Below are 15,650 nucleotides of genomic sequence, written 5' to 3'. Positions count from 1 at the left end.
ACACAGTGATGCGAACTGGATGAGTGGATTTACCCTTAGGTAAATGTCCGTGCGCAATAGCCGTGATGAGTGTGTGTGTAATCCAAAAGAGGTGACCACTAATAAGTGACTAGCAGAGTGACCCTGCGGTCTCCTGACAGAGCCAATGTGCTGCGGCTGAAAAAAAATTCGCACACACACGCACGCATATGCATGTACGAATGTTCATTTATGGGTCAGTCTGTGCCTGCGTGTGCGTATTATTGTGTATAAGCATGTATCATAATGACCACCACCCCCTCATTACCTCCATCATGGCTGGAAACAATCAGCCACTCTGCCCGAGCTGTAGGCCAGGCTCAGGCATTGCAGACCTACAGACCTAGCATTAGAGAAGCCTCGATCACCACAGCCTGGCTGGCCTCAGATTGGATCCAGCTTTATAAAACTAGCAGTATAATCTCAGACACCCAAATCAAAATAGCCCTTCCCCCCATTTCAACCATACATGCTGGATGCCTTGACATTAAATATATTGATTGCCATATACTGTCAGCATGTAACTTTTACATTCAGCTTTGGAAAAAGTGAGTTCAGCCACTCTTAATGTATTATTAATGTATTATGATTTGTGAAGGCTATTAAAGCATGGATCTAATGGGTATACAAGAGCGCTTAGGTAGTGCCACATATTCTGTATGCGCTTATATCATCATGCAATACGTAAGCGCACATGACTTTTTCTTTCAGCTGCTCCCTTTAGGGGTTGCCACAGTGAATCATCTGCCTCCATCTCAGCCTATGCTTAGGCTGTCACACCAACCCTCTGCATGTCCTCCTTCACTTAATCCAAAACAGTTTGAGAGGATTTGAGCTTTGCAGCATTGGGTGTTATCCTCTTGGAAGCAGCCACCAGAAGATAGGTGCACTCTGGTCACATACTCAGACAGGCTGTGTGGTTTAAGCAACATTCACTTGTATGCAGAGAAAATATCCTCCCCATGCAGTACCACCATCAACCTGAAGGTACTGTAGGATGGATCCGTATTGTTTAGGCCACATTCTCACCCTACAATCGGAATGTCACAGCAGAAATCGAGACTCAAACTAGGAAACATTTTCTCAATCTTTTACTCAGAGCAACACCAGCTTGATCTTGGTAACCTCAATTAGTAAGACACTTCTAGCCAGATCACTCAAATTAGCTGGGTGGCCAGTTTTAGGAAGACTCCTGGTGGTTCTAAACGTCTACCATTTATGGATGATGGAGGCCAATGTGCTCAGTGGGACCTTCAGTGCTGCAGGAAAATTTTCTGCACCCTTCCCCAGATCTGTGCCTCGATACAATCTTGTTGGATGTCTACAGACAATTCCTTGGACTTCATGGCTTGGCTTGTGCTTTTGTGTGTACCTTTTCAAATCACATCCACAGGCGGACTCCCAATCAAGTTGTAGAAACATCTGACAGATCATCAGCGGAAACAGGATGTACCTGAGCTCGATTTTGAGTGCCACATCAAACGCTTTGAATACCTATGTGCATGTTATATTTTTGTATTTATTTTTAATAAATTTGCAAGAATTTCAAGCAAACATATTCACTTTCTCATGATGGGGTACTGTGTGTAGAATGAATGTATCTATGAATGTAATCTATTTGGGAATGTAGCATGACGATGAAAATGTGGAACTAGTGAAACGCTGGGAATACTTTCAGGATCCACGATATCATGATCTCATCATCACATCACTTTCTCATAATTTCCTCAACCAGATTTTTAAACTTCACATAAAATATATTTTAAAATATAGATATATCATAATTAAAAAATTATTTTACTAAGTAACACGCTCTGTTTTCCAAACTCTGTGTTGCAGAAATCCTGACTAATTAGACTTGACCTACTTCTGTTGCTGTATGCATGCTTGTTTTTTCAAAGTGGTATGTAGGTCACTGTTACATAACCTAGGCATTATGTAAGACATCATAGAAAACTTACTGTAATTTAAAAATATTAAAAGTGCTGTTATTCCTCTGCTGCTAAAAAAAAAAAAAAGAAATGCAATATTAGAGTTTCATTTTACGGAAGACAGGAAACTAATTGACGAAGGATGCAGCAGCTAAGCCACCAAGCGTTCTTGGCAGGTGGAAGTGCAGCTTTGTTAGACAACACTGTGTGCTTTCTTCAGCTGAACTACCTTTCAACAGCCCAACAGCTGATGAGAAGAGACTCACCTCTAAAGCTCTGACACAAGCTTAGACCCTTGTGACTAATAACCACATATATCTACATAATAGAGACTCAACGATGATCTTTTAGATGTATCTAGCATACAGGGATGCCCTAACTCACAATACTTATATGAGGACTGCCTCACAAAAGTCGTAAAAAGGTAAGGGACAAAAACATACACACACAGACACACTCTGGTCAGAGCAGGCCAGGCTGTTATTCTAGTACAGGCTGGCCGAACTGACCGTGTAATCTCCAGGGTGGAGTCCATATTGGGTTTCTAGGCAATTCACTGTTTTTGGCCTGCTTGTTATGTGATTTAGCTACAGAGAGAAAAAAGCGAGAGAGTAAGGGAGGGAGGGAGAGATGCAGAAAGAGCAAGAGAGAGAAAGAGAACAACAAGTGTGGGTTGTTTTTCTTTCTGCCCAGCATATTATTGATGAGTTGTAATGCAGTGTAATACAAGTGGTGGTTAACCTCAAAGGCCAAGAGAAGAGATGCAGTGAGAGGGGTAAAGGAAAGAAAAGAAAGCCAAAACAAAAGAAGCATTGGGATCAAATGAAAGAAACAGAACTGAAGTAATAAAGAAATATAAGAGGAGACAGATTTAGCAAGACGCTTAAAGGAGCAGTGGTGCTGGTGCTTTCTGTACATGTTGTTTACAGTCAAAGGAGGAACGTGGTATTCGGAAGGAGGACTTACTGCACATGGCAATGTGACGGCTTGTGACTTGCAACAGATACAATCTATCATTGTTGAGCCATGGGCAATGAGGCAATAGCGTCTTATAATACCTTAAAGAAACAGTAGAGGCATTGACACATCAGATTTCTTTCGTTTTATTTAGTGCTTTCTCTTCATTTGTGATCAGGGTAAGCTTATGCATTCATATACTTTAGAATAAAGTCCCTCTGGCTTTGAAAATATACTGTTTGAGGGAAATAATTATTTGATCCCCTGCTGAATTTTTTCACTTACAAAGTAATGAACAGTCTCTAATTTTTTTTTATGACAGCTTAATTTTAATGGAGAAAGACAGAAAATCGACCAATAATAATAAAAATAAAAAAACACATTAAATAAAAGTCATAAACTGATTTGTTGCATGTCACTGAGTGAAATAGGCATTTTATACCCAAGCGAAGCACGACTTTGCACTTGATAGAGAAATCCTTGTTGGCAAGCATGAGATTTTTCTTGTAGTTTCTCATGAGGTTTGCATACATTTTTGGTTTACTCTTCTTTAAAGAAACGTTTCAGCTCTCTCCACAGAATTTCTTATAGGACTGAGGTCTGGCTAGCAAACTCCAGGACTTTAATGCCTTTTTTCTTTAGGCACTTGTTTGTTTCCTTGGTGGTATGTTTTGGGTCCCTGTCATGTTGGAAGACCCATCTACGACCCATCTTCCGTTTTCTAGCTGAGGAAAGGAGGTTTTTCTCCAAAGTTTGATGGTACGTGGCTAGAAACTGATTCTGCAAGCAGGTATGCCACACAGACACGCAGTCAATCTGTGGGAGGCAGCATTCTGGCTGGGTTGTAGGACATCGAGTAATTCAGCTAGATCAAATATAAAAATGAGAGCAAACATCTAAATTCTGCAGGGCATCAAAGAATTGCTTCTCTATGGTATATAAGGTGTATAAGCAGTTAATCAAGCAAATTAATCAACGTTTCACACCCTGAATTTCTTGTCAAAGTTCTAACTAAACTGTTGATGAAAATGAAAATAGGCATCCCTAATACCTATCAATAAATCCTTGCTGTGCTGCACGAGAGCAAAAAAGAAAAGAGCGCTATCATAATTTGGCAGCCATCTGCCATCTGAGTACGCTGTTGCAGAAATGGTCCGGTCTCAGCGGCTGCTGTGACAGTTGATGGACATGTTGTTGGCCAGCAGGTCACAGACGAGCTTCTCAAGTGTGTACACAGACGCAGAGCACCTGCATTCCCACAGTAGTCCAAGTCAGCACTCACAGACCATCCCCCTCTTGACACTATCAGAAAGGGAGGGATGGAGCAAGTTTGTGTAAGGAGGGGGGGGTAAGAAACCCTTTGAGAGAAGGCAGTGATTTAAACCATTCTCCCATGGGTGAGGGCAGCTGGAAGGGCCTGGTGGAGCAGTGGGAGTAGAGCAGCGCGGGAGGGGAGCGATGGAGGCAGAGAGGAGCGAGAGGATGTAGGGAGGAGACGGCGATCCAGCTGAGGCAGCAGAGGCCCGGTGCCAAGGACAGGCTCACATACACACACACACACACACACACACACACACACACACACACACACACACACACACACACACGCACACAAACACAGAAGCTTACCCTGAAGTCAAACATAGCCACACGCTCAAACGCGCAGCCGTGCACACACACACTCTCTGATGCGTGCAAATATACAAGTGCACACAGGCACTCAAGAGCGCAGAGATTGAGTGCCTGTGTCACCCTCGCTCCTTCAGAGGAAACTCTTGTCGCTTCCCTCTTCACCTCCCTCTCAAGCTGTGCACAACCTCCTGTCAGCTGAGACAAACTGACAAGACAAGACACACAGTTACACAGACGGACAAAATGGGTTCTATTGTGTTCTAATGACCAAGCCTGCTGAGATGACCTTTGACCAACCCCCCAGACACAGCCTGCTTGGCTAGAGGTAGAGACTGGTGGGAATGACCTCTGGGACTACGCTGACCTTTTTGATGTTCACTTCTCACCACAAACTGCTATGAATACACTTCATGTTTCCGTGTGTGTGTGTGTGTGTGTGTGTGTGTGTGTGTGTGTGTGTGTGTGTGTGTGTGTGTGTGTGTGTGTGTGTGTGTGTGTGTGTGTGAGCTTGCTGTGTTTATTATTTTACTACTGATATAAGACTTACTGACAGGGCATTTACACAGGGACAAGTGCGAAGAGTTCTAGAAAGTAAGGTAAAATTTCATCACAGTAGTATTCACAATAGTCTTGATGTGCATTTTCTGCAGTGGAAACACTGTGTGGTCCACTCAGAATAAAAGCAAAATAAGGAACAGGACAACGGTGGTTGTTTTCTTAATGCTGTTGGTACCCACATGACATGAGAAGACTGCTAATATTATGTAAAGTTTGTGCAAGACTTCTCTTGTGACTCTCATGCCATCTCTATTCAAAGGCATCCATATTACAACATTGTTTTTGTGGTTTTTTTAAGCCGTTAATAGTGCTTCTATCCACGCTTGGACTATGTCGAAAGTTTCCTGGAAGGAGGGCCCTCAGGAAGGCAAGTGGGCATAGTGTCATTTACGGAAAATTGACTCTAGCACAACAAAGGAGCTTATCTGTATCGCTGAAAACCAAAGGCCAGGAATAACATTCGCAACTCACAGCAGACAATTGAAGACTTTGTATTTCTACAGCTTCTTGTGACAGTGCTGCTACATTTATTTTTCTTATTTTACAGTGTAATCTTCAAGTGCTTTATCCAACACATGCTCTCTGTTGAAATTACCAGCGAATTATATTCACAGTATTCATTCACTTTGTTTTGCTAAATAGCATAGCTCGTAGCTGAGTTGTTATCAGCATGGCTTCTTCACCTTTCCCTCCGTCACTTTCCTGTTCAGCATGTGAAATTTTAAGTAATAAACACAGTTGTGAAGGCAAGGCTTGGTGAATTAGAGACGCAGCTCCGGAAAAAAATCCTGTAGCCAGCCAGACCCCTGTAGTCGATGCAGGTGAAGACGGAGGGTAGGTCACCCCAGCAGACTGTCCAGAGCAGTTGGGAAAACAGGCCGGCTAGGTGACGGTAAGAACGGGGAGAGTAAGGATGGGTGACTGAACCTTTAGCTTTGAGGCCCCTCTTCTGTGGAACCAGCTCCCACAGACAGATCTTTTAAGATTATGCTTAAAACTTTCCTTTTGAAAAAGCATTTAGTTAGGGCTGGATCAGGTGACCATGAATGCTCCCTGCAGTACGTCTAGGCTGCTGGGGACTGTTTCTTCCTCACTCACCTTTTTCCCTCATTGTGTGCTTACAGAGAACTCTGCATGTAATCATTAGTTATTCTTAATCTCAGGCTGTCTTCCACAGTGTGTCTGTTGTCTTGTCTCCCTCCCCTCACCCCCCAGCCAGTTGCAGTGGTTTGGGGTGAGGGGCTGGTTCTATTGGACGTTTCTTCCTATTAAAAGGAAGTTTTTCCTTCCCATTGTTGCTAAGTACTTGCTAATAGAGAGGTGTCTGATTGTTGGGGTTATATTTGTATTACTGTAGCATTTTTCCTTACAATATAAAGTGCCTTGCAGCAACTGCTGTTGTGACTAAAAAATGGTAGCACAGGATTTAAAGCAGGAAGTTCAGATAAAATGGACTTGGTAATAATGATATGATTATTAATGAATAACATTTAAGACAGGATCCCGCTCTTACCTCTGTACAGTTGCTGATGATGACTTTATAACACAGGATGGGGGACCTTTTAAGAAGGGTTGTAAATATGCTTCTACCACCGATGGCTCCATTTACTGATTTGGCCTCAAAAAGCAGTTTCCTGATTTTATCCATTGTATTATGCTAGACTATAAGAAAGGCCTGTATCCTGTGTGGACTACAATGTTAATTGCACAAGACTGAAAGGTGTGCCGCACTGCCCCGAGGTATAGAAAAAATCCATTTCCATAAAGTGATTAGTCACTTACCAAAAAAAAACTCAACGCGGGATACAGACAGGCTTATTAGGTGTTTTGAAAAACCTGACTCTATTAAAGCAAATGGGAAACTTGACTTGGCCGAAACACATAGGTGTGCATGCACACACACACACACTCACACACACAAATACACACGTTACTATGGGCAGTAGCAAACCTACTGTTGCCTGAAGGATATGTCTGGGCACAGAGTACTATAGGGCCAATGTCTGAACCACAAGTGGCCTAGTCAAATCTTTACACAGCCATAAACACGCCTGCATTAGTAACAGCCACTTAAAATTATTCCATGAACTAAGGTTCGAGCCTGCATGGCACAACACGCAGCAACAAATTTACCTTATCCTATTTTTAATCTTCTCCTGCATAATGGGGTGGAAATGCTCGTCTGTCTGCCTGTCAGACGGTTCTCCACTTGGTTTCAGAGTGAAGGATCCGAGCACTTAGCGTATGGAGTGGAATGAAATGCTGCACGGACAATAAGGCCAACAGATGACCTTATCCCTTTTCCTCTTGTTTGACCATGGACTTGAAAATTTGTCTGAATTAATGTTAATTACCAAATGTGCTAACACACAAAAGTAACATGGTAACCCATAAGGTCTGTTTACAGTCAACATTTTCACATGTTCACATTTAGCTAAAGTAACTCAAGAGTTTGTGGACTCAACAATGTCACCCATTCATCCATTTGCTATAGACGTTCATCCTTTAGAGGGTTTGGAGTCTGCATGTTCTAACTGTGTTTTCTATGGGTGCTCAGCTTTTCCCTCACAGTTCAAAGACATGCATGTTAGGGTAATAGGAAAATTGGCTGTAGGTGTAAGTGGGAGCATGCACAGTTGCCTGTCTCTTGTATTAGCTTGATGATTGACTGCTAAGCTGTCCAGAGCACCTCCCACCTCTTGCATTTGGTCAGCTGGAATAGGTTCTAGCCCCCCATCACCCTCTACAGGATAAAGTTGGGATAGCTAATGGAGCGATGATTAAAAAATCTCTTATCTTTTTTCCCCCAACATTTATTTTAAGTGCCCTACAAATGAAGAATGAAATAAACGTTCATATATTAGTAGTGTCAGGACTGAATTACTGCTAATATAAAAAAAATCAGGTCACAGGTTTTTAACAAAAACTGGAATTAAACCAAAAAGCATTTAAAAAAATTAAGGATTTAACAAAGCATTACTGTTGATAGGAAATGCTGATTCATCAATACCCAGCTGATAAGGGTATAGGCAGTCATAGGCAGAAAATACACAGATACAGCAACACATGCAGAATGCACATACTGCCCATTATACGTCCCCCGGTTTGACTTAACGGCAGTGACATTTACACTGATGGCTTCTGGAGTAATTTACACAGCTTGGTATTATTCACAGCTGGTTTACTGTTCCATGCAGTAGACTGATTTAATAGCACTCCAAAGTAGGGTGGCACCAGGGCTACTTAGCAGTGTGTATTAGCAAGACTGCAGGTCCCAATAAAACACAGACCCCTGTTTCATGAACTGTATATTGACCCTTTCATAACCTACTTAAATAAGCTCACACCTCCATGCTGATAATGAACTGGTCCGTGTAGTGCATTAGTGGTCAGGTCCAACCAAAAGTAGCAGGGGGCATTTTGCCAAGGCCATAAAATATATGTGCAAAAATATATATCCCAAGGCCCTGCAAAAGTTGGGCAATTAAAATGGAAATGCAGCATGGGTATTCGGAGCCAATGAACTAGCCCAAAGTGGGTTCTAGAGAAAAGCAGAAAGCAATTCACAGGAGAGGGTGGGGGGCAGCTGACATGACACAGTAGGGTAGGGTAGAACATGATTTAGAAACCATGATTGAGACTGCAGACCTATAATCCTAAAGGCACAGAACGATGCAAACGCAGGGAAAGATGAAGGGGCAATCTCTGGGAACAAGAGCCACAGGGGGAAAAAAAAAAGATTGTGACAGGAGGTAAAAAAATAGGGAGTGTGAGCAAAACAGAGATAGAGAGAGAAAGAGACACAAAAGCAGAGAGAGACTGCGAGATGGAGAGCGAGTAGCCAGACATGCAGGCAGACTGTCCGTCTCTGGTTTGTGGGAATGTGGTAAAGACACAGTAGTAGGCAGGGTCCCGGCTCTGAAATTAGAGAGTGGCGCTAAGAGAAGGGAGCCAGAGCCAAGGGCCGTCTGGGAGCTGCCAGGGGCTGCATCCCCAGCGCACTGCCGAAACATGATTTACTACCGGGCCGCACTACAAACAACACGCTGCTGCTCTTGGTGCACTATCTAGCTCACTCAGCAGCACACCACCCACTGCATGCTATCAAGTTCGCAGAGCTATAAAGATACCACATCAACAGTGGGAAGTGTAGATGTGAGAAAGACCACTTCAGCTACAGGGAGGCAAAGTGAGTCAAAGAAAGGGCGCCAAGATCAGAGACAAGGCTGAAAAAAAGGCCGCAAAAATAGCCACGAAGGGCTGCGGTGTTGTATGTGTGTTGCTACAGGTACCACTGAGGAGATTAAATGTAACACTGTGTGTTTATTAGACCTCAAAATACGGCGCAGGAATTTATGATCCTAATAGAAATCATTTTACATATATAGAAAATGTTTAAAAATTGCTGTCATTTCGCTTCTTTGTATTGTATTGATGATTTGCAGGAGCTTTAAACCTGCTGCTATGACACAGCATGTCAACCCAAGATAGGTATTACTGGATTCTCAGCTGAAATTATTGGAGATAAATTATTTTTTTAAAAAGACGATGGTGTAGAAGAGAATTACTGGGCCTAGCTAGGACAATTAAAAAATGCTTCCTGTGTGCTGCACAAGCACATGTGCTAGGATAAATCTGTTTTGCACAGGTGTGAGCAGTCACTTTGATGACATCTGTACAAAAGACAATTCAAGCATCTAGATTTAAAGGAATACAGCAGGAGCTGCCAGGATGTTGTGTTCTGCAACTATCGCCAAGACAAGTCCAGACATGCATGGGGATTCTGCATGTGCTTGTCCGTGGCACCCGGCAGCAACACTGCAGCAACTACACCAAAGCCGCGAGCTCCAGGATTTGTAATGTTTGAGTGTGTGGTCTGGGTACAGCTCATGCGCTCGTGGGGACCTAAACGTGTTTACACGGTGACATTATGGGGACATCATGTTGTGCGGAAAAAAAGCGAGACTCCATAACATAAATCATTCAATGTTAACGCAAATACATATTTAAAGGTTAGGTCTGGGTTAAGGTTACAGTAAAAGGTTAGGCAAGTAGTTGTTATGATAAAGTCTGGAGTGAGTCTGCAGGAAATGAATGTGAGTCAATGGACACATAACTGTGTGCGTGTGTGTGCATGTGTGTGCTGCACGTGCTTCCTTTGCCAAGTTTCCTCTCTTTGTTTGGACTGGTCCGGTCAGTCCGACCCCCACTGAGTGCAGAGCAACCAAACACACACATATATCAAAACACGGGACAACAACAGACAGGGTGCTCTTGGAGAAAAACAGGTAATAGAAACAAGAGCAAAGGGGACGAAACACCAAGCAAAACAGAACGAGAGTGGGGGGGACTCGTAAGGTAAAGGCAGACAGACAAGCAAACGGAGTGACAACAATGACCCAGGGAGAGGAAAAGGAGGATGCATGGGGCACTTTAATCACTCTTAGTTAAGATAAGTATTTAATTGTTTTCCCCAAAGATAAGACGAGGTACGAATTTAAGAGACATAACTCAAAATCCACGACAGATTAAACGGCCTTCTTTTCATACCAGCGGTGAAACTCACAAATGATGTTTCGGCATCATTAAGTCGCTTTATTGCAGTAATCACAAATCAGAAGTGTCGCACAAGGATTGAGGCCAAAATGAGACTGAAGATACAGGCAGCTCATTATGCCGTAGTGGTTTTGTCTGTAAAGAAATATTTCTTTCTATTAGCGTCTTTGATTTCTATGCATTAGTTCTGTTGTGACTTTAAAAGTAACGTTTCTGCAGAGAAAAGTCCACGACACAAAGACAGTCCAGAGGAAATTACAGTAACGAGTTCATATTGATGTGGGCTCAAATTGTTACAGCCCACACACAAAACAGAGAGAAACTTGATTGGATACAATGGGTTTATTGATGCGCGCAATGTAAATCATTATTCGATTTAAGGCATGAAATTCTGTTTTTCTCCCCCCTCTAGCCATTTCATCTCAGGCACATCCTGCACCGGCTCAACATATAATGAAGCTGTTGAGATCTGAGCGGGGATGAACAGCTTTGTGAATCTTTCTCTGTGTGTGTGTGTGTGTGTGTGTGTGCATTTGTATATTTATGTGCGCCTGGATATTCACTTGTATTTGCCTTAATGTTCAAATACGTATATATGTGCCTGCATGTTTACAGTACCAGGCCCTTGTCTCTAAAGCCCTGCAAACTCTCTGGGTCTGACCAGTCTAAACACACGCACACACAAACTCCTGCCCCCCTCAGAGATATGCTTTTAGAGACGTGGGGCCCTAAATGCCTTACAGATGGACTCCTAACAAACACAACACTCAGTCTCGGCCCTCAAGTATTCCCAGTATTTGGCTTTGCTGTAATTTACAACATACTTACCTAATTGAGACGCTATTAAGGTCAGAGCATGAATTCTTCTGTGTACGCCTCATACTAATGCACATGATATAAGCGTGACATACACGGCACAGCATATTTGCCCTAATATAGCCGAGGAAGGTTAACCGCAAGTGTGATCTATGGTCTATGTAGTTTACTTAGAGCAACGCAAATAATGAATGATGTGTTGAGCAGACACATGGCTGTTCAGGTCTGGAGGGCACATTAGGGGGTTCTTTCCTAGACTCCGATGACGGTTTTACATACACATTTTCAAACACAACTGACACTTTCATTGCTAAATTAGGCAGCACTAAATGTTAAAAGAAAAAAGGGAAATTATTTCACTCTTTTCCCTTAATTTCTGTGTAAGTTCATGTCTAAATATGTAAACTGTTAACGCAGCACAGATTTTCAACACATGCAGAATGTGACGTAATTAGAAAAAAAATTACGTTAAAAACTGAAAATTAGTACATCAAAAAAATTATATTAAGCATTAGTTGACAGTGATCCAGTGATGGTATTTTCTTTGTATTTCACAAAATCTTTAATTGGGTTTGAATGACAAATGATTATGTCAGGGATTGGACATTTAAAAAGTTTTGTGTGGAGGTAGAGCGGGCGCTAGTATTTTTAGTTTTTTTAAATCTTGCAAAAAAATTTCATGAATTTCACAAAAACAAATTTCATATTACTTTACTAAAGGCTGCTCTCGGCTTATAATGTAATAATTTAATAATGTAAGGATTACACGTTAGTTTTAGTTGCCGAGCTGCTGCCAGGGAACAACATACTTCACCATATTGTTACACTGGATCTGAACTAAAAAGCAGGAGCTCGTTGCACAGGCTGGCTTTTACACAGTCTATAAAAGCATACTGTTGTAACTTCCCTGTCCTTTTTGTCTTTAAGGGGGAAAAAACAGTCCTGCTATAAAACTGTGGCATCATCCAAAACACATGCAGCGAGCTCCCCGCTGAAAGGACACGCTGAAGCTTAAAGACACTGGCCACTTTTCGAGCTTGTCATTTGGGTATTTTTCATCGAGTGTGCCTGACAGAGAGATAACACGCTGTCACGGGGACTCATCCATCTTCGTTTCCAAGTGACTTCTGGAGAATTCAATCTCGAGAGTGCGGGGTTAGACACTTTGGTGATTAATCAACTCTTTGCTCGTGTGTGCGAGTGTAAGCGCAGAGACGTATACGTGTCTTTGTCTGTGTGTGATAAATCACTGTCTAACCCTGTACAGGACACACAATGCCAGAGCACTCTTCACCCCGCTGAAGATAAATTCATCTACAAGTGATATGCTGACAATACTTAGACGGGAAAATTGTTCCATCTTACTTACTCAGCTGCAGCAGAAAAAGCTGCCAGAGAGGTATATGTGCAGCGTTTTACAGTGGAGAGGAGAAAGTGGGAATTTGAAAATGAATGTAGCCCGAGGGTCATCGAGAGCAAGTATTCAGAAAAGGCATGGGAACACGGCAACATTAGAGTTGGTGAATAATTCCTTCGAGCTGTTTGAAGAGATCCCGTTCAAGGTTTCAGAAAGGTTTCACTTTGCTTGTGGCTTACCATTATGAGCAACATACAGGAGATGATGCAAGTTGGACTTTACAGAGTATTATGAAATGTAGGAAGTCATGCAACATAAACAGAAGTGATAGCGGGGGAGACTGTATGGCAAACAATGTGCAACTGACAAGTGAACAACGGCTATCAGACGTGACAAATACAAAGGTAGAAAATCTCTTGTCACTTTCATGTCCAGCCTACACCAGTAATGGCATGGTCAGTGTGTGGTGAGCATTACAGCATAGCTATAATACTCAAGATTAAACATTGTAATGGGAGAAAAAGGGGAAAAATGATATTTACTTTTAGATAGAGCACAAAAGACATTTTGTTCTTAGCGATAACCAGGATTACACCATTCAGTCATTCTGATGTGTGTTTTCCTACCCAGGTATGCTTCAAGTGATCTGGCAGTCATGCTGAACAATAAAGTTGTTGCCAATCAGACTGGCTTTTGGCACTTTTTATAGATTCAACTAACTGAGTGAACTGATATACTTGGTGCACAATGGTTGGCTGTTTTCAAGTTTTCCTACTAGAATTTTTCTTTCTACAGAGTTCTTGATGATCCTGATGAAGGGTCACAGGCTGAAAGTAATAAAGTTCTTTTTTATGCTAAATGTGTTGCTAAAGTTTTGATCTCTATAGATTAAACTACAGGAGTGGAAATAATGTTTTTTCCCAACAGGCTGTTAATAACAAAGTGTCTAGCACAGAAGTTAAATTGTTTCTTTGCATAATTGTCTTTTATGTTTAGACACTACATTGGTTCGTGCCTTGAGATGTGCCTTTTTATGTTTGATGATGATTCATAGGTCAGTGTTACATGGTTCAACAAACTAAATAAAGACATTTCTTTAAAAATGGTTGAAAAAAGCAGCCAGTGTCTAAAGAAGTCCTTCAGAAGTCCTGGAGAACTATTGCTCAAGTCCAAAATAAATAAAAGAAAGTCTGGTTAGTTAAGTAAAAATAAAATATAAAGAAAGGAGTGATAACACTTGAGACTTTTGCAAAATACTGTATTTACTGTATCAAGTTTATCTGTGAACTAAGATATCTATAAAGTACCATACCAGTGATGCAGGCCTCACAGTGAATGTATCAAAGGTCACCAGGTTCATTCACCTGCTGTTTCAAAGAAAGGAAGAAGAAGCCACCTTTTTCATTTATAACAGGTGCCTGAACACACAAGCTAGAAAGGATAGGGAGCAGGTGCATATTCAAAGAAAACAGTAATTATGAAGGACTGGCAGTTCGGGAAATAATGAATTTCTCTTGCTACTTTTGTATACCAGTTCATACGAATGCAGCTCTGATTACAGGAACATTGATTGGTTCCACATTGTTTTGGAGGAAAAGTAGCCTGCATCCGTAGGCTTCCACTGATTTGTTTCCCAATTATGTCCTTCTCAGTTCCCCCTTTTTTACCTTTTTTGTCAATGCTGAGCCCCACAGAAAAAAGAAGGGTAAGAGAGAAAAAGTGTGTCATAGGTAGGTGAGGCACTTCTCAACACGGGTTTGTGTTTCTAATCAGGAGATTGCGATCACAACATGTAGCCTGAAGCAAATGGGGTGTAACTCAATCTCTGAGGGAGGTCTGCAGGCTTGGAGGGCAAATTCGTTCACGATCATTACACTTCTCTCTGCAAAAAAGGGGCTCTGAGAACAGCTAGCGCTTGCAAACATTAGAGAGCGGCGGTGCTGATGAGTGCACAGAGATGGTAAGGTAAATACCAAAGGCAAGTGCGGGAAATCCTTAGCTGGCTGAGCTGAATAGAAAATAAGTGGCAGCAGAATGCATTGTTCTATTGTGTAGGAGTTGTTTTCATGTGAGAACGACTTGAGTATAAGGTTAGTCTTCAATTGTACACCGGTCCCATGGAAAGAAAAAAACACCCCGAAAAACCCACAAACCTACATTCAAATCCAAGTATTCAACCGCTCAAACAACGTGTGACCACACAGCCACACATTTCATACAACACGACTTAAAAGACATCATTAATCAGAAGCACGCCGTCGCAATCCAGCTGATAACTCACAAAGGGGAAACGTCTATCACGGCTGGCATCGCGCTGGCTTCACGATGTTGTGCTCATTCCACTATGTTTAAAGGAGAGCACGCCTAGTCGCACATGAGCTTTGTAACACAGCTGTTGCCTTTTGGCTTATGCCTCTCTGCAGCTCCTTTATGTTTCCAATTTTTTTTATATTCTTCATGGAAACATAAACATCCAAGAGCTGTCACAAGCCAATCTACACAGCACTACAGGAAAAAAAAAAAAGAATGGGTGGTGTGGAAAATCCTAAAAGCTACCCAGTAAGGTCAACTAAAAATACAGCATGAACAGACACACAAGTGCAGTGTAAACACAGCACTGATATTGATAAGGTGGGTTCAAGAGAGGAGGTGCATGTTTGGCACAGGCTGACTGAAGCCAGCCACAATAGAGCTATTTAAAAAAAAAAAAGGAAGACGACTGCAGTGCACTCATTCATCTGATACAGAGACACATGCTGGCAGACTCACACATCGTTCTGCTTATGAACGAGATAGATAATCTAATCAGTTTACCACTCTTACTG

General features: G+C 42.0%; 1 protein-coding gene across 1 annotated transcript in view; it reads right to left on the bottom strand.

Moving 5' to 3' along the window:
- Nucleotides 1-15,650, bottom strand: part of kcnq1.2 (potassium voltage-gated channel, KQT-like subfamily, member 1.2) — a 190,193-nt gene that overhangs the window by 47,212 nt on the left and 127,331 nt on the right. The window lies entirely within an intron of this gene.

Source organism: Maylandia zebra, linkage group LG7 (assembly GCF_041146795.1).
Source record: "Maylandia zebra isolate NMK-2024a linkage group LG7, Mzebra_GT3a, whole genome shotgun sequence".
Classification (NCBI taxonomy): Eukaryota; Metazoa; Chordata; class Actinopteri; order Cichliformes; family Cichlidae; genus Maylandia; species Maylandia zebra.
This window is presented reverse-complemented; position numbering and strand designations above follow the sequence as displayed.